Source organism: Vombatus ursinus, unplaced genomic scaffold (assembly GCF_900497805.2).
Source record: "Vombatus ursinus unplaced genomic scaffold, bare-nosed wombat genome assembly UNPS02014779.1, whole genome shotgun sequence".
In the NCBI taxonomy this organism is placed as follows: Eukaryota; Metazoa; Chordata; class Mammalia; order Diprotodontia; family Vombatidae; genus Vombatus; species Vombatus ursinus.
Window position 1 is genome coordinate 25,975,031 of NW_020954557.1, and position 20,911 is coordinate 25,995,941.

The following is a 20,911-nucleotide window of genomic DNA, read 5'->3' on the forward strand; positions in this document are numbered from 1 at the left end:
AAATTTTCTTAATCATAATGTCTTTGTGGTTGATAATGGCAGGGCTGGGAGGAGGGGTGGTGGGGTTGGAATCTATAGACTAGCCCACCCACTGATTGGTGGCTCCTAAGATCCCTCCCCCACTCAGTCCCTATTAATCTGCCCAGCAACAACAAATATAAGGGCAGAAATACAGTAGATCTGTCAGCCGGATTGGCGTACATATCCCAACCATGCTTGAGCTGCATACTTGCATACTTGTGAATAATAAACTGCCTGACTTGATCTTTTGAGTACTTGTGTTCCTATTTCTTACTTCTCCACAAACTCTCTACTAACTTTATTGTCATACATCCAAAATCTCTCTGACTGGTTCCAAGGGTGGCATGAGAGATTTTGTTTAATGTTTTGCCAAAATTTAGGTATACCTTTGGGATAGGAATTGGACCTGTGAATTCATTGATATAGAGTATTATAGGATGAGGAAACTTATCAATGCAGGTTGGCACCCTCTCTGCAACTTACAGTGTTAAGAGAGTTGTGTAGAACACTGAGAAATTAAGGTATATGTTCATGGTCTTATAAACTAGTATGCCCCGATAGTGGATCTTGAATATAGGTTTTCCTGGCTCTGTGGCCAGATCTCTATCCTTTATATTATGCTTTTGTTTTTATTTTTTTCCTCTCCTGGACCTCCTCCAAGTATCTCTCAGACACTTCTATTGTAGCTCCCTAAATGATAAGATATGAATTCACTCTTCTACCCTATTCTACATCTCAAAACCTTTTGAAATCTTCCCTCATTCTCTCCACTCCAATGCAGATTAATGTTGCCCAGCTCCAGACCAAGATTATCCTTTTCCATCCCTGCAGGCAGATTTTCCCCATTATCCTTCCTTCTGTCATCTTTAATATCTTAATCTACTAACTCATTCAACTAAACTTATATAAACATATCTAAATTGTTCCCATCCTTAACCCTCACTTAACCCTACCATCCTATATCTCTATTCATTTTCAAAACTTGGGGGGGGGGGGGTTGAAGGAGTGAACACTCATTGCCTGTACTTCATCTCTTTCATTTCTCAACCACTTTCATTCTGACTTCTGAACTCATGTCTCGACTGAATCTTATGTCTTCATCACCAAATACAATAAACTCTTCTCAATTCTTATCCATCTTGACCTCTGTGAAGTATTTGACATTTTTTTTTACCACCACGTCTTACTGAATACTCTTTCCTCTTTGGTTTTGTTTTTCTTTCCTATCTGCCTGAATGCTTCAATTTCCGCATGCATATTTCACCTCTCACTTTTGATGTGCCCAAGGCTCTGTCCTGGGTTATCTTCTTTCTATGAATCTCTAATAACCTCTTCAGCTTCCACGGATTAAACTACCACCTTTGTGAAGATGATTCACAGATCTATATAAGAGCCCTAGTCTCTCCTGAGATTCAGTCCAAACCAACCACATTGCTGTTGACATTTCCAACTCAATGCCCCCTAGGGATCTCAAATGCAACATGTCAAAAACAAAAAACAAACAAACAAAAAACACCTCATTATCTTTTCCCCAAAATTCACACTTCTTTTGAGTTTTTCTATTTCTGCCAAGGGTACCAACATTCTTTTAGTCACCAAGGTGACTTCCTCAACTCTTCACTTTGTCACCTCAGATATACAATCATTTGGCAATTCTTATGAATTCTACCTCTGCATTTCTTTCACAGATTTCCTTCTCTCCACTTACATATTCATCAACCTAGTTCAGACTATCATTCCCTATCATCTGGACTATTACATTAGCCTCCTAATTGCTCTTTGTCTTAAATCTCTCCCCTCTCTAATCCATTCTCATGGCTCCCAAAATGATTGCCCCAAAGCACAAGTCAGACCATTTCATTGCCTACTTAAACCCTAGTGGCTCCCTATTATGTTTGATATGCCAAAAAGAAAATTAAACGATACCTGAAAACACAAATCTTGTGTTATTGGGGGGAATACAACATACACAAAAGTAGATAAATGCAATGTAGTTGGGGGGGGAGTTAGAGAATTACCAAGATGAGACATTTATCCATCTTGAGTCCTGCAATCATTGTTTTCAGTAACCTGGGACGTTGTTTATCCAGACCAAGACCTAATCACATTGAGGATGGCTACCGTTAGTGATCTTTGAATATTAATATACAAGCCCTCATCACCTCATGGTTGGATTATTGCAGTAGCCTGCTGATGGGTCTGTTTGACTCAAGTCTCTCCCTGTTCCAATCCATCCTCCATTCAACCACAAAAGTGATTTTTCAGTGCAAGTCTAATCATGTCACTCCTTACTCAATAAACTCCAGTGGCTTCCTGTTGCCTTCAGAATTAAATACAATCATAATAAAGCTGCCTTTCTAGTCTTCTTATGCTTTATTCCCTGCCATATACTCTTAAATGTAGCAACACCATCCTAGAGGTAAAACAGTTGTTAGGTCATTGAGAAACCCAATATACAAAGTATCTGAAAGAGTTGAAAATAACAAAGGTGTGGAACAATCTCAGACTTTGTTAATATTATAAAAAGTGGCTGAGACATTAAAAGCTAGTATGTATATGTCTGACTTTGATCTATGCAAAATCATTACTCACAAATTGAGGGCATCCTCAGTGAGGGTATTATTAGTAGGAAGTATATAAGTTTTGCAAGTGTTATTTAAAGATGGACCACTTCTTTATCATCTCACAATTAACTGAAGGCATAGCAGTGGATAGAGTGCCAGGCCTAGAGTCAAGAAGACCTGAATTCGAATCCGACCTCAGATATTTACTAGTTATGTGACCCTGAGTAAGTCAATTAATTCTGCTTCAGCTTCCTCATCTGTAAAATGAGCTGGAGAAGAAAATGTCAGACAACTCCAGTATCTTTCCAAAAAAACACCCAAAGGGTTCACAAATAGTTGGACATGACTATAACAGCTGAATAATAACAACATAGAGAATATAAAATTATCTTGTGCTTAAAGCTTGTTGATTATTTCAAAAATGCATTTGATTAGGTACAACAAGCTCTTTTGCATCAAGGTTCTCCCTCTTCATGAACAGTTTAACCCTAATAGGTATAATTATCACCTCTGTACAGATAACTCCTAAAACTATACCACCAATCCTAATCTCACCTCTAAACATCAGTCCCACAATACCAGTTGGACATTTACAATGTAGGTAGAGCCTACAATTCACATTCAACCTCAAATTCAGTATGTCATCAAGGTGAAACTTTTCCCTCAAAACCACTCCTCACTCAAATTTACCAATTTGAGATCACAGGCATTTTTTTAAGAAACCCAAGTTCACAACCTCAGAATTATCTTGACTCTTCCCTATTGTTTACTCCCCACTATACCATCTCAGTTACTATGCTTTGTGTATTCTAGCTTCAAAAGATTGACCCCAATCTTTCTACTCATGGGACCACCATCCTATCTCATTCCTCTAAGTTGCTCCATGCCAAGATAATGAGCCTCCTAATTGTTCTCTGTACTTTCATTCTCCATGCTCTCTAATTCATCCTCCCCAAAGCTGCCAAAATTATCCTCCTAAAATGTAGGTTTGATGATGTAATTTCCCTGCTCAAAAGTCTTCAATAGTTCCTTATGGACTATAGAATAAAATGCACACTTCTCAGACTGGCACTGAAAGACTTATAATCTGACCCCAGATGACCTTCCCAGTATTATTTTACTTCTCTTTCACAAAGTCCACCTTACAGTCAGACTAGTCTGTCTCCAGTTCTTGACTAGCTGTCTGCTTGCCCTATTCTTTCTCCTTGATTCTACATTTTGGAAAACCAAACTTCCTTCAAGTCTCATTTCATGTCATTCTTATGTAAAACTTGTCCTGATGCTCTTGTCAGTAGTTTCTTCCCTCCTCTAGCTATCCTGTATTTATTCAGTTATTTACATACTCTATGTCCTAGAAGGAAGCAAGTTCCTTGAGGGCAGGGACTAAGATTCCTTGTTGCCTTATGTGGAAATTTAGAGAATCCTCCCCAAATGTTCAAATGGACTATGGTAGAGCATTCCAAGCTCCTATTGGTGTGATCAGCCATGGTTGGAGGCATTGTAACTTAACTCTAACATAGGGATGTCATTTTGGTCCTCTTCCAGAAGGAAGGACAACAACCAATCAACCTATCCCCAGCCACAGGAGGTAATTTATGCATATTTGTTGAATTAAATTGGTCTCTGTAAAATTTGAAGACATGATCCTGTCTTTTTTGAATTCTTTGAAATGTTCTCTCTCAAAATCTACAATGTGTGACATATTATGCTAGCCGTTCTCCTTACCTGCAGCAAACTTTAAGAAAGAGTGATCATGGTCATTTTTCCTACTTTCCTATCATTTTTTATTTGCCAACCAGTTCTTTCTTGTTGGTAAGACTTAGGTACAACATAACAATTCCCCTCAAAGGTACCTTTGCAAGAATTAAATCATCAAAAAATGCATTCTGGGAAGATGCAGAGCAGGTCAGAAATTTCCAGGCTCTCCATATTTCCTGCACACATAGACAGAAAATCAACATGAATTGAATGCAGAGTAGCAAAAATAAAGGGGTAAAGCAATCGTTCTCCTAGGGCATCTTGAGAGGACCTCAGAGAGGACACCAGGGGCTGAGGTTTGGTCTGATTGAAATGTGAAGAACTCTAGGTAAACCTCACTGAATCAACAAAATGGGTCCTGAAGGAAGCAGACTAGGCCTCGACAAATTTCACCTCAGGAACTTTTACCTCACTAACTTTAAAGAACAGCAGATGGTTGAGTGGGGGAAGATTAAAAGACCCCCTGCTATTTCCAGATGTTAGGCCTAGTGGTGCTAACCAGACTTGACCCCTAGCTGTGACTGTGGGCAAGGAGAAGCAAGAACAAGCCCTGTGAATGTGGTACCCCAGGAAGCAAGAACATTTTCAGGACAGTGTGGCTGGGGCTTAGGAGAGGAAGAGAAGAATCCCTGGGTTTGAGTCCCCAGACAGAATTCAGAAAACAACAGTAAGGAGGACCTAAGGTCTAGGGTAACATTGCTCACAATTTTGGGAGTAAAATTTTATAATATTAGGTAATATTAAGCAGCTAAAAATAAAATAAACAAATTAAAAATAAAAATGAGTGAGCAAAGGAAAAAGAACTTGAACACTGAAAGCTACTTTGGTATAAAAGAAGATCTGGATTCATATTTAAAGAATGAGAGTGAGGTTAAAAAAAAAAGCTGCTCCTGACCTAAAGAGTAACATCAAATGGTCACAAACCCAAAAAGAAACCTTGGAGGAACTTAAAAAGGAATTCAAAAATCAAATAAGAGAGAATGAGGAAAAATTAGAAAAAAATAAAAACAATTCAAGAAAATTATGAAAAGAAAGTTAACTAATTGGAAAAAAAAGATACAAAATCATAAGGAAGAAATTATTTTAAAAATTCAAAAATTAGAGAGATCAAGGAACAATTAGAAAAAAAAGTAGTGCAAGAAAATTATGAAAAGAAAGTTAATCAATTGGAAAAGGAAAAACAACATCTCTCTCTCTCTTTTGCAAGGTAATTGGGGTTAAGTGACTTGCCCAGGGTCACAGAGCTAATAAGTGTCAATTGTATGGTCTGAGACCAGAGTTGAACTTCGGTCCTTCTGACTCCAGGGCTGGTGCTTTATCCACTGCACCACCTAGCTACCCTGAGAAATAACATCTTAAGGAATAAAATGACTCCTTGAAAACTAGAATTGGGCAAATGGAATCAAATGATGTTACAAAACACCAAGATATAACAAAACTCAAAAAAAAACCCCAGAATCTGAAATATCTCATTAGAAAAACAACTGATCTAGAGAACAGATCAAAGAGAGACAATATAAGAATTGTTAGACTACCTGATAGTTAAGATCATAAAAAAAATCTAAATACAATATTATAAGAAATTATTTAGGAAAATTGCCCTGAAACTCTAGAACAAGAAGGTAAAGTCGAAATAGAAAGAATCCACTGATCACCACCTGAAAGAGATTCTAGGAAGAAAACTTACAGGAATGTCATAGCCAAGTTTCAAAATTCTTAGGTTAAAGAGAAATTATTGCAAGCAATAAGAAAAAAAAATAAATACTATGGGAAAACAATCAGGATTTCACAAGATCTAGCAACTTCTACACTAAAAGACCATAGGCCTTGGAAATTTGTATTTCAAAAAGCAAAGGAACTGGGGTTGAATCCAAGAATAACTTATCCAGCAATCTTGTGTGTAACCTTGAATTAAAAAACTAATGGATATTTGATTAACTGAAAGACTTCCAGGTATTTGTAATGAAAATACCAGAACTCAATGGAAAATTTGATGTAAAAGATCCAGAAGAAATATAAGGAAATCATTAAAGACTAATTAGGAGGCAATGATTAAGGCCAAACTGTTTACTTATGATATATGAAAGTTATTAATATTAGTAATTGTTAGTTATTATTACTAGTAATGATGGGATTGGGATCTAGACCCCCAAAAGGAAAAACCCTGGACTTTCCCACTTGGCCAAATCTCTGGCATTCTCCTGAGGCTATAATCCCATCAACTGGCTTTTCATTGTGGCTACAGCTAATCTCCCCCTTTGCCATGAGGTCCAGGTCCCAGGAGTTCTGTTCACCCCAGCTTACTGGCCACTCCTAGGTCCCTCCCATAGTCTTTCTGTATATAAGGTCCATCTTGTCTCCTTAAAATGCTGGGATTCTTATAATCTAGCCATTGGTCAGATACATATAATCTAGCCAATAGCTTACTAATGTTTAGAGTCCTTAAGAGTCTGCCAAATATGATGGATGTTCTAATAAACTTTGTCTTTGACTGAAAGAAGGCTTGGGTCGAATTCTTTTGGGCAGGACCTGCATTTTGTGATTTTGGGGTCCCAGCACCCCTAAACCTCTAAACTGCATCAGTAATAGTATTCTTAAAGCTATCATCATTAATAAGGCAGTTTGAAAGAAAGATTTGGGCTGAATTGTGTAAGATGAGGTGATTCTAAAAAGTAAAATTGGGTAGTGATAGGGTTGAGATCTGAACCCCAGAAAGGAAAAACCCTGGACTTTCCCACATGGCCAAATCTCTGGCATTTGATTTAGGCTATAATCCCATCAACTGGCCTTTCATTGTGGCTACACCCAATCTCCCAATTCTGTTACCCTTAATCTAGCCTAGCTAGATTCTTTCGGGCAGGATCCGTATATTGTGATTTTGGGGAATCATCAGGAAAAGGTTAAAAGAATTTTTTTTCCACAAAAATGGGGTGTAAAAGGAAGTACTAATATAGAGGAAGAAGGTGGGGGGTGGAGGGCTGGTAATATTGGAACCTAACTCTTCTCTGGGATGTAGAGGAAATAACATACATCTGAAGAGGTTTAGAAGTCTTCGGAACTTCTAGAGAGGAGAGAAAACTGGGGTTTAGTGTGGGAAATGGACTTTTAGAAGGGTATTATAGATTAAGATTAAGAGGGTAGGGTGAATAGATAAGGGAGGGAGTAACTAAAGTAAGGAATAAGAGAGTAAGGAAAGAATATAAGGTAACAGGGATAGGGTGAAAAGAGCCTGAGAAGGAAGATAGTGAGTAAAAATAAGATGGAGGCAAATGAAATATTTGAAAGAAATAGCAAGTTGTGCATAGTAGATTTGCAGTTTCATGGACAATCATCTTTTTTATTGTATTATGGTATGGAAATGCTTATTTTATTCCATAAATTTAAAATAAAATTTAGAAAAACATGGAGGGAAATTCACAAATAGTAATTATAACTTAGAATGTGAATTAGAAAAAATAATTATAAAATTCATTTGGAAAAATAAAAAGTAAAGATTATCAAAGGAAATAATGAAAAAATATAAAAAAAGGAGATTTAGCAGTACTAGATCTTAAACTGTATTACTAGGCAATAATTATAAACAACTATCTGGTACTGGCTAAAAAATAGGAAGGCATATCAATGAAATAGAGTAGACTACAATTCTCAGGAGCAAAATTATAACAAAAATAATAATCTTGTATTTGACAAGTGTAAAGACTTAAGATTTGGAGATTAGAATCCATTATTTCATAAAAAAATTGTTGGGGACACTAGAAAGCAGTATGGCAGAAACTGGGCATAGACAAACATCTTACACCCTTTAACAAGCTAAGGCCAAAATGGATACATGACCTAGATATAAAAAGAGATTTTTACAAGAAAATTAGAAGAACATAGCACATATTACTTACCAGGCTTATGGATAGGTGAACAATTTATTAATAAACAAGAGATAAACAGCAAGGTAAGGTGTAAAATGGATAATTTTATTACAGTAAATTAAAAACTTTTTGTACAAATAAAACAAATGTAGCCAAGATCAGGAGGAAAGCACAAAACTGGGGGCAATTTCTGTAGACAGTTTATCAGATAAAGGTCTCATATCTAAAATATAAAAAAACTTTGTTAAATCCATAAGAATAAAATTCATTCCCTAATTGATAAATGATCAAAGGATATGAATAGGCAACTATCCAATGAAAAAAGCAAAGCACTTTATAATCATATAAAACAGCTCTAAATCATTATTGATTAGAGAAATGCAAATTAAAACAACCTTGAGATATTATTTTACACTTACCAGATTGTTTAAAATGATAGAAAGGGAAAGTGATAAATGTTAGAAGGGATATGGAAAAATGGGAACACTGATTCATTGTTGGTGAAATTGTGAATTGATTCAACCATTTTGGATAGCAATTTTTAATTATGCCCAAAGAGTTATTAAACTACCTATACCCTTTGATCCAGCAATTCCTCTACTTGGTTGACTTCTGAAGATAATTAGGGAAAAAGAAAAAGAACCTCTATGTTAAAGAATTGGAGATTGCAGGAATGCCAATCAACTGGAGAATGGCTGAACAAATTGTGGTATATGATTGTAATGGAATACTACTGTACTATAAGAAATTATAAGCTCAATAATTAAAAAATGGAAAGACACAAAATAATGAAGAACAAAATGAGCAGAATCAAGACAACGGCAAATAGAATAGTATATAGTAACAGTAATATTTTTTTAAGAACAACTTAAGAGTGAATAAGTTATTTTTACTATTATAAATACTCAACTACAAAGAACATATGAAAAAAGATGCTATCTGCATCCAGAGAAAGAACTGATAAGCAGAAGTATGTATAGAATATATATATGTGTGTATATATATACACACACACACACACACATATATTTGTGTCCAATGGTAGCCATCTCTAAGGCAGGGATGGAAGAAGTGAAGAAAAAAATCAATTTACATGATAATTTTGTTGTATATGTGAAAGGAATAGCAAGTTGTGCATAGTAGATTTACAGTTTCATATGCAATCATCTTTTTATTCTACTGTTATGAAAATGCTTGTTTTATTCCATAAATTAAAAACAAAATTTAAAAAAAGAATTAAATCATCATTAACACAAGTCAAGAATACATCAACTCCTCTGTTTTTCAAAAACAGTTCCAACAGATGTCAACATAGCAGAAGTCCCTCATCACTTCAATATTTTGCTCCATGCCAGGTTTGTGATGTGTTTCTTAAACTCATCATCTATTTTTTCAGATGTCCTGTAATATGCCACCCTCTCCTAATAACTGACATTTTAAAGCTCTTAATGATTCATAAACACTTTACATACATTCTTTTATTTGATGATCACTTTTATAGAAAAGGAAACTAAAGATGTTTCAGGTTAAGTGACTGGACCATCTTTATATTTCTAGTAAGCACCACAAGCAGGATTTGAACCCAGGTTTCTCCTGACTCCATGTCCAGAAGATTTTCCATTATGTTATGTTTTTGTTCTTATTTCTTTTTCCATGCATTTTCTCCAAATGTTCTCCCCTATGCTTCCCTCTTATGGTGTAGATTTTCACATGTTTTGATTTTGTTAATACACAGTAGCTTCCCACTATCTCTCTTATCTAACTATTCTTTTTGGATGAGGTTCTCTTTCCATAGCCATATTACAGGAAAATGTAATTTGTTCCTTTGTTTTAACATCCCTAGTTTATCTTTTTTGTTCCTCAGATTTCATGTCGGTGTACATAAAATATAGAGCCATGGATTTTTATCATTCCCATGAATGACTAGCATTTATCCTCTGTAATACCTGCTGCTCTGTGGCATATGGTTTGGCATTAATTTTTGTTGTTCAGATTTGAAAATCTACAACTAAATAGCTTTTAACAGTCTTTATTATTCATCCTGGTCCAAAAACATATGGCTTCTATATCTTAAGCCATTAGTCAGACATCTAAATCCTATTTCCAGACTCCATCTTCTCAACTAGCTGATAACTTCCCCAATCCCTCTTTCTCTTCTGAAGTCTCTACCTCCAATTGGCCACAGTCACAAAAGCAGGGCTTACACTTCTAAGGTCTTCAGTTTCTTGCTGATTACTTTGTTTAGTAACCCCTAGTTGTATTTTCTAGGTTCTTTCCGGCAGTATCATTTGTCTCCATGTGAATCATCAGAAATTGATACTATTAACCTGATTTGACAATACTCAGGCAGCTAACCTATGATACACACCTCAAGGAGATGACATTCTCTTTTGTTCATATCTGGTTAATATGAGTCTGCCTCAATACATCCCTTTACCAGGGAATTGACAACCACCACATTTTTTCTTCCCTCTCTGAACTGTAATGGATGTCCTTTCTCCCTGTGATACCTTTGGATTCTCCTCAACATTCTTCAAGAAGTAAGTAGCTCCTTCCTCCTATAAGAATAACTATATGTGTGCATGTATTACTTGCCATTGGCAGGAATACAAATATAGTATATTTTTTGCAGATCATTAGAAATTTCCTTTAGTCTCTATACTAGCTGGATCTGAAATTCAATTCTAATCTGAAAACCAATTCTAAATCACTCTTGTTCTTATCTCATGAGTAAATTGTGTGATCATTGTTGCTTGTGTGTTTGTCATGCCTCACATTGTGGGACTCAGTTGCCAGCTGGATCCTAAATAACATTTTGCCTGTAATGGGCTTTCACACCTTTTCTCAGGAGTTTTCCAGATCTTCCTCATTAAATAATGTTGTTTGTTTTGAAAAGTGATTCAAATATCCCTACCAAATTCCTAATGTGAAGAGAAGGGACCCTCAGCTGCTATTTGTGAGGTCTCATGATGTACTTCTAGTCATTTCTTCCCTCTTCTCTGCTTTCCCTACTGTTTAGACTTTAGTAACCTTCTATTCTGGCTAGCCTCTTTGCTACCTCAGCATCTTTCTCATACAGGGAATAATGATTTCACAAAATTCCCACATGAAAGTAATTTTTTTTTTTACTGTAAGAGTTTTACTGACTCACTGCAGAACACTTGGAGAACAATTATTGGCCACATTTGGCCTTTACACAAGCTAGATAGCGGGAAAATCAGCATAGCTTATATTGAAACTGGTTGAATACTCACATTTTGTGCCAGTAAAAAATACACTTTTATGTAATTCTTCTGAAGTATTTTTACATTTATTTTGTCTCCAAACTTTTTTGATGTTCTATATTGCATAATTGCATGATAAATTTCCAGTAAGAATAACTACCTTAAGTTAGTACCTCTGAATTTGAAATGTGATACTCATGAAGGTTTCTAAAAACTAGAAGTGGGATTATGTTGTCCAATGTGACAGTTTTTAGAAAAATAATATTAATGAACATCAGGACAACAGTCAGAGAAAAGGGCAACAAGGCTTAGAATCAGCAGAAGCCTGTGCAAGCATGAATTGCTTGCTGCAATTTTTCTTCGAGTGTTTCCATCCTATTGTAGCTTCGTAGAAAGCTATGGAAGTTTTAATTTCAGGAACTGCTAAGATAGTGTAGTTTTCACTGCTGGAAATATGTTAGAACAATGTGCACACTAATCACCTAAATTCTTAAACTGAATTGTACTTTCCTTTCCTTTCTCTTCCTCACTCATGTCCAATCCATTGCCAAGATTTATTGACTACAACACATCATATACTTCTCCTACTGCAACTGCCCTAGTCAAAACTCTTACAGTCACCTAGACTATTATTATATCCACTTCAATGATCTCCCTGCTACCAGTCTCTCCCCCTTTACAATCCATCCTGCACACAACTTGTGAAAATAATCTTCCTAAGACAGAGCTACGACAACATCACTCTTCAAAATTTTCGATGACTTCCTATTGCTTATATCATAAACTAAGTCCTTCCTCTATCATTTAAAGACCTCCACAGTCTGGTACCAACATACATTTTCCAGATTTATTTCACAATACTTCCCTTCATGGACTCTATATTTGGGTCAAACTGGAATACTCATTTTTCCTCAGAACTTGACAAGTCATCTGCATCCTCCGTGCTTTCACACAATAGAGGCATTTACTCCTCCTCTCCTAATCTTTATTTTTTTTTAAAAAGATTATAGCTCAGTACCACCTTGTCCTTGAAGTCTTCCTTGTTTCCCCAAAGGGAATGTTCTCTCCCTATCAAATAGTCTTAGTATTTTGTCTCCTTTGCTCCCATAACTTCCTACCTTTATATATATATACACACACATATATATACACATACATACATACATACATATATACACACACACATATACACATATATGTATATGTATGTATATGTATATATATGGAGTACATGTTGTATTGCCCCTCACCCCCCACATTCAGTGGAATATAAGTTCTTTGAAGTCAGGTATGTCAATTAATCTAGAATCTTGAATGTGATAGTCATTACAGAAACTTTTGTCAAATTACAGGTTTTGATTTTTGTTTTGTTTTGTCTGTTTTTCTATGCAGTAAGAGGTTTGTGATTCTTGTGCATAGTAATGTTAATAACTACACAGCATAAAATGTAAATTTAATCAATGGTGGGCTATTTATCCTGCTAAAGTGAAGGATTTTTTTGGTTGAAGGAAAACATCTGGATTGGCAAAAAAAGAGGATTTGCTTTCCTCTCCAAACAAGGCAGTTGCTTCTTTTTGCTCTCAAAAGCTCCAAGAGGAGAATTGGATGGAATGATGCACTGAGTAGGCTTTGAGTTTAGCCTGCTGCATATATTTCACAATGATTTTACAAGTAAATTTGGCCTAGTTTCTTATAAGGTGAGTTGCTGTGTATTCTACTGTCCATTGAGAATATGTCATTTAGTTTCCATTATTCATATTAGAACCCTTTCCACAGTTGTTAGTGAGAAGTTGGAATTGTTTTGAAACAATATATTTTTTTCTACTACAGTACCAGAATAACAGTCCATCAGCGATTTCCTCTTCTAATTTTGTTTTCAATATGCTCTATGCTTCTGAGATAAGAAGTAAAAGTAATATAAATCAGATTGGTGGTCTAAATATGCACAAATTAATGAGGGCAAATATTTCCATAACATATTTTACCTTATAAAATAACTTAATTTCTTATGATATAGATCCATCTCAGTTCAAATGCATGTACTAATTCAATGAAAACCTTAATACTCTGTTGTATACACACATTTTCCCACTTAGTTATAATGTCCTACATAGATTTTATTTTTTATCTCTAATGATATAATGCAGGTTAAACTCTATCCAACTCCAGATGAGCAGATCTGTACCAAATTCCATTTCAGATGGGGAAAGGAGGCAACTAAAGATAACTAACAGATAAATTTGTGTCTAATCCAACTCATCTTGCAATAAAAAAAAAATTTCTTTATCTAGTATGCCAAATGTCACTTTTGCATCCAATTTTTGGGTTAACTCAATGAGAACATAATACTAAGGTTTTTTTTTCTCATTCTTTCTTTAGCTGAACACTTAATTATAGCATAAATACTTTAATAAATCAATGATTTCATTGATATAGGTATTGGCACATTCCACAGATGTGCTAGCATACTGAACCTTCCATCTCCTGCGGGGCAGTGTGTCCCTTAAAGCAAGGCTACTAGGGGTTAGGCTAGGAATCTTCAATCTGTTCAGGGAGCCTATCACTTTCTGCTGCTGCTTTATATTGAGCCACCTCAGGTGAGAAAACCTCAGACTGCAGGTGTGCTAGTACCCTGAACCTTCTATCTCTTGATCAACACAGTATAGTCCCTCAGGAAAGGCTGCTTGGGGGCCAGGATGGGCATCTTAAAACTGCCTCAAAGAAATCATTTCCATGTCTACTAGCACAAGGCATCTTCTACCTCTTGCTGTCAATTCAGTAACCAAACTGGGATGTGGAGAACCTCTGATCAAAGAACAGCTCTCCTTTTGGCTTCAGACCTCCCATATCCTGCTATGCCTGCCACTTGAGGGTAGAGGAGTGGTCCCTCCAATCAGTGATGAACATTCTCACATCTGATCATACCCTTCACATCCCAGGGACTTTAAATTCCCATAGATCATCATCCAAACACCATTCACACGCCCTATCACCCAATTACACTATCACCCAATTCTTCTTTCCCATCCTCCTCAACCCTCCCACCCCAAAGTTCCATCCTAACTCCAAACTCCCTTCCACTGTATGCTCTGGAATGCCTGCTCCATAGACAAAAACCCTCCCTTCATTTTAAATCTATTCCTCTCCCACTCCTTCCATCTACTAGCTCTTACTAAAACCTGGCTTTTTCCTTATGACATAGTCTCCCTGGCCACCCTTTCCAGTACCAGCTCTACCTTCACTCATTCTCCTCAGCTCATTGGTCATGGCAGGGGAGTTGGAATATTCCTTGATTCCCATTGTCACTTTCAGGTTCTTCCTTTTCTTCCATCACTCAGTAACCTCTCTTCCTTTGAGATTCATGCTGTTCATATCTGCTATGGCATCAAAATCTTGCTAGTTGTTGTTTATAGATCCCCAAGTCACTACCCTTGTTTCTGCAATGAGTTTGATACTTGACTTACAATTTTTCTCTCCTCCTCAATTCCTGCCCTCATCCTAGGGGATTTCAACATAAATAATGATTCTCTCTCAAATATTTTAGCCACTCAGTTCCTTAACCTGCTTACCTCCTATAAGCTACTTTCCACCTCACCTTGTTCACAAAGATGGTTATACCCTTGGTCTTGCTATCACCCACAAATGTACCACTTTCATGTTCGAGAATTCTGAAATCCCTCCGTCTGATCATAAGTTACTGACTTTTCACCTCCCCCTCTACTTTCCCTTATATCACCCTACTCTTCATTCATACCATGACCTCCAATCCCTTGACCCTTCAATTCTTTCCCAGGTCATCTCCCTTGTACTAACCACTCTCTTCTCTTCTTTCTATCTTAACTCCCTCATCAGCCAATTCAACTCTACACTGTCTTCCTCTTCTACCCTCCAGCTCTACTTATTGTATCATAAATTATATCCATTCAAGCATCAGCTTTGGATCACTCTCACCATTCATCAACTTCATGCCTATGCAAAGGGTGGAGAAGACAATGCAACTGTTCTGAGTGAGTCTACTACAAATTTATGTTACCTAACCTCAAATGAGCCCTCATTGCTGCTAGGTAATCCTATTATTTCTCTTCAGAGCAGCTCTTTGAAATCTTTTTATCCTTCCTTAAACCTCCTATGGTTCCCCTGACACCTCTTTCAATTGAGAGTCTTTTCTCATATTTTACAGAAAAAAAAATTGAGACCATTTATGTCCTCTCTCTTCTTCCCTCTTCCTTATCTCCTATCACTCAGGTTCCTTCTGCCACCTTTTCCTTCTTCACCTCTGTTTCACATGATCAAGTAGGCTTACTCTTCACCAAGATTAATCTCTCTACTTGTTTGAGTGTTCTGATTCCATCCTATCTCCTCCAACAGATCACTAGTTCTGTCATCCCCATTCTTTCATTTATTTTCAATTTTTCTGTCTTTCTTTCTCTCTCTGTCACTCTCTGTCTCTCTCTACTGTTTGATTTCCTACTGCTTTCAGACATGCCCATGTCTTCTTTATCATGAAAAAAATCCTCACGTGATCCTTATAACCTTGCTAATTTTCATCCTATAATCTCTTCTGCCCTTTGTTGCTAAACTCCTTGAAAAGGCCATATGCTATAGGTGCCTCTACTCTCTCTCCTCCTACTCTCTTAGTAACCCCTCATAATTTAGCCTCTGACTTCATCATTCCACCACAACTTCTCTCTTGAAAATTACTAGTGATCTCTTATTGGCCAAAACCAATAGCTATTTCTGTAACCTCATACTACTCTACCTCTCTTCAACCTTTGATATTGTTGATCGCTCTCTCATCTTTGACACTCTCTTCTCTCTAGGTTTTTAGGATATCACCATCTCCTTGTTTTCCAACTACCTATTTGACCACTTCTTTTCTATCAGCTTTTCTGAATCCTCCTTCAGATCATGTCTTCTAACCCTAGGTATCCCTTGGGGTATTATCCTGGGCTCTCTTCTCTTTTTCCTCTATGCTACTTCACTTGATAATCTCATCAGCTCCCATAGATTTAATTACCATCTCTATGACAATGATTCTCAAATCTGCCTTTCCTGCCCCAATCTCTCTGCTTACCTTCAATCTCATATCTCCAACTGACTTTCAGACATCTTAAACAGGATGTCTAGTAAACATCTTAAACTCAATATATTCAAAACAAAATTTACTAAATTTCCCTTCAAAATCTCACCACCCCCTAATTTACCTATTAGTTTAATGGGCAACACCAATATCCCAAACCCTCAGGCTCACAACCTAGGAATCCTCCTGGATTCCTCAGTAATTCTCACCTCCATATCCAAGCTGTTGCCAAGGCTTGACAATTTTGCCTTTGCAAGATCTCTCAAATATACCCCCTTTTCTCTTCTGACACTGCCACCACTCTAGTGTGGGCCCTTATCACCACGTGCCTTGGTCATTGCACAGCCTACTAGTGGGTCTGCCTGTTTTAGTCCCTCCCCACTCTAATCTATTCTCAATTTAGTCTCTAAAGTGATTTTCCTAAAATTCAGATTCTATCATGTCATTCCCTTATACTCAATAAACTCAACTACTCAATAAACTCCAGTGGCTTCCTACTGCTTCTAGTAGCAAATATAAAATGCTTTGTTTAGCACTTAAAGCCCTTCATAACCAAGCCCCCTCCTACCTTTCCATTTTTCTTACACCTTAATCACTAACATATACTCTTCAATATACTAACATTGGTTTTCTTACTGTCCCACAAATACAACAGTCCATGTCTAGGCACTATACATTTTCTCTGGCTCTCCTCCATGCCTGGAATTCTCTCTTTCCTTTTCTCTGACTATTGTGCTCCCTGGCTTCCTTTAAGTCCCACCTAAAATCTTGCCTTCTCTAATTCTTTTTAATTCCAGTGCTTTGCCTTTTTAAAATTATTTCATAATTAATGCATATAGCATATAGCTTGTTTTGTATATATCTGTTTGCATGTTGTCTTCCTCATCAGATTGTGAGTCCTTGAAAGAAGGGACTGTCTTTACTTCTTTTTCTATCCCCAGTACTTAGCACAGTGCCTGGCACATGAATGTTTATTGATTGATAGATTGTGTGATACTTATTCATAGTTTCCTATAATCCTCTACAGCAAATCCACCTAATGCAATAGAAATAGTTTTCTTGTTTTTAAAATTATTTTTATTTTGTTAAATATTTCCCAATTATATGTTAAAAATTAACACATCTTAAAAAGATTTGAGTTAATTTGTGGTCTTATAAATTTGATTCATTTCTCTGCATATTTTAGAAACGAGACCTTTATTAGAGAGACTTGCTGTAAATTTTTTTTCAGTTTCCTCTTTTTCTTCTATTTTTGGCTGTATTTGCTTTGCTTATGTTAAAGCTATTTAATTTCATGTAATCTAAAACCAAAAATATTTGAGTTTCAAAATCCCCTCCCTATCTCCCACCTTTTCCCCCCTTTTTGAGAAGGCAAATTATTTGACATAGATTATATCACATGTATAATCTACATGTGAAGTCATGTGAAACACTGCCATATTGTTGTTTGTCCTTTGTTCTCAAAGAGAACCATAACATCAGGAAGGTGATGTCATGACTTGCAAGTGAACTGGATTTAAGTGAGGGAGGGCTGTGCAAAGTTACCAGCTGTACTTTCTCCTCCAGAGCCTTCTGGGTCCAGTGGCAAGCTATAGATCAGGACAACTGGAGAAGGCCCCAGTTGCAGTGGGAGACTTTGGCTTTTTGAAGCTAAGGTCTTTCCCAGGTCTCAGTTTGTCTGAGGCAATGCCCATTCAGTGATTGAGGCTAGGTAGCAAATGGAAAAGAATGGCCTCTTTTACCTAGTCAAAAAAAATCAATCTGGGAGGGCAAGACCTTCAGGGTTTCTGGCCAAAACAGAAACAATTGCTATTTACACTTACTCTGAGACGTCTGAGCCCAAACAATAGCAGATGAGGCTTGGGCTGGGACCAATTGTTGGCCAATCAAAGAAAGTCAGAGTGATTTGGGTTTAAGGTCTCATCCTTAAAAAAAAACTAAATCTAGCTGATAAAACCCAAGGTATCTCGTGAGGTTTCAGAGATCAAAATTTATATTCCTTTGGGCAGAGCATCCATAGATAAAGGTAGGTTCTCTCTTGTTTGTCAGTCATCCTCAAAGAAGACCATGATATTAGGAAGGAAATGTCATACTTGCAAATGAATTGGATTTAAATCAGTTAGCACCATGCAAAGTCACCAGCCTCACTCTTTCCTCTGGAGTCATCTGGGTCCAGTGGCAAAATATAGATCAGGACAACTGAAGATGGCCCTGGATGCAGTGAGAGATATTGGTCTTTTGAAGCTAGGCAGTTTGGTGGCTCAGTGGGTAGAGTGTCAGGCCTGGAGTTAGGAAGGCTCCACTTAGTGAGGTCAAATCTGTCCTCAGACACTTACTATCTGTGTGACCCTGGGCATGTCACTTAATGCTATTTGCCTCGGCTCCTCATCTGTCAAATGAGCTGGAGAAGGAAATAGGAAACCACTCCAAAGGAAATAGCAAAATTTGCCAAGAAAACCCCAGATGTGGTCACAAAGACTGAGACATGACTGAAAAGCAATTGAACAATGACAACCACAAAGTAAACTAAGTGGTTAGTCAACTCCTTTCATTACCATATTAGCCAGGTGGTGAAAGAAAAGACAAACAAAATAGAGTAAAAATGAAGAAAGTTTAAAAAAAAAAAGGATGCTTCACTCTGCATTCAGAGTTCATCAGTTTTTATTTTTTTTATTTTATTTATTTAGGCAATTGGGGTTAAGTGACTTGCCCAGGGTCACATGGCTAGTAAGTGTCAAGTGTTCGGTCTGAGGCCAGATTTGAACTCAGGTCCTCCTGACTTCAGGGCCAGTGCTTTATCCACTGCACCACCTTGTTGTCCCATTTTTTTTTCATTTTTTTTAATGAAAAGAAAATTTTTTTTCATCAGTTTTCTTACTGGAGGTGGATAGCACCTTTCATCATGGATCCTTTGGAATTGTCTTGGACCCAATATCTTGATCAGAGTAGCTAAATCGTTCACAGTTGATCATCCTTACAATATTGCTGTTATTATGTAAAATGTTTACCTGGTTCTGCTCACTTCACTTTGTATCAATTTGTATAAGTCTTTCTAGGTTTTTCTGAAGTTAGCCCACTCATGATTTCTTACAGTACAATAGTATTGCATTACAATCATATGTCACAACTTGTTCAGCCATTCCTTAATGGATGGGTATCTCCTCAATTTCCAATTCTTTACCACCACAAAAAGAAATGCTATAAATATTTTTGTACAGATAGGTCCTTTTCCTTTATCTTGCATATCTTTGGGATACAGTCCTAGTAGTGGTATTGCTGAATCAAATGGTATGCATAGATTTATAGCTGTTTGGCTATAGTTCCAAATTATTCTCCAAAATGGTCGGACTAATTCACAACCCCACAACTAGTAAATGTGGCCCAATTTTTCTGTATCCCCTCAAACATTTGTCATTTTCCTTTTCTGTTTTGTTAGCCAATCTGATAGGTGTGAGGTGATATTTCAGAGTTGTTTTAATTTGCATATTTCTAATAAATAGTCATTTAAAGCATTTTTATGTAACTATTAATAGCTTTGATTCTTCTGAAAACAGCCTTTTCTTATCATTTGACCACTTATCATTTGGGGAATAATTTATAATCTCACAAATTTGATTCATTTATCTATATATTTGAGAAATGAGACCTTTGTTAGAGAAACTTGCTGTAACATTATTTTTTTAATCGTTTCTTCTTTTTCTTCTATTTTTGGCTGCATTAGCTTTGCTTGTGCAAAAGTTATTTAATTTCATGTAATCTAAATGATCTGTTTTTCTTCACATAATCTTCTCTCTCTTGTTTGGTGTTAAACTCTTCATTTATCCATAGATCTGACAGGTATCTTTTTCCATGTTTCCTTAATTTTCTTATGATATCATCCTTTACATCTAAATCATTTATCCATTTTGACCATAAATTGAATATAGTGTGAGATGTTGGTCTATACCTATTTCTACCAAAATGCTTTCCAGGTTTTCCACAATTTTTGACAAATGGTAAGTTTCTACCCCAAAAGTTTGGATCTTTGGGCTTGTCAAACACTAGATTACTATGGTCATTTATTGCTGTGTATTGTGTCCATACAAGTCTTTCCAGGCTTTTCTGAAGTCTGTCTGCTTATCATTTCTTATAGCACAATAGTATTATTACTGATATTACACTGACCCACCACCCTATATCTTAGTTTATATCAGATTGTTTTGAGGATTATCTGGAACTGCTAGGTCACCTTCCTTAACTTTTTTTTTCATTAATTCCACTAACATTCTTGACCTTATGGTTTTTTAGGTGAATTTTGATACTACTTTTTCTAGCTCTATAAAATAACTCTTTGTTTTATTTGCATTTCTCTAATCAATAGTGATTTAGAGCATTTCTTTTCATGTGACAATAGATGGCTTT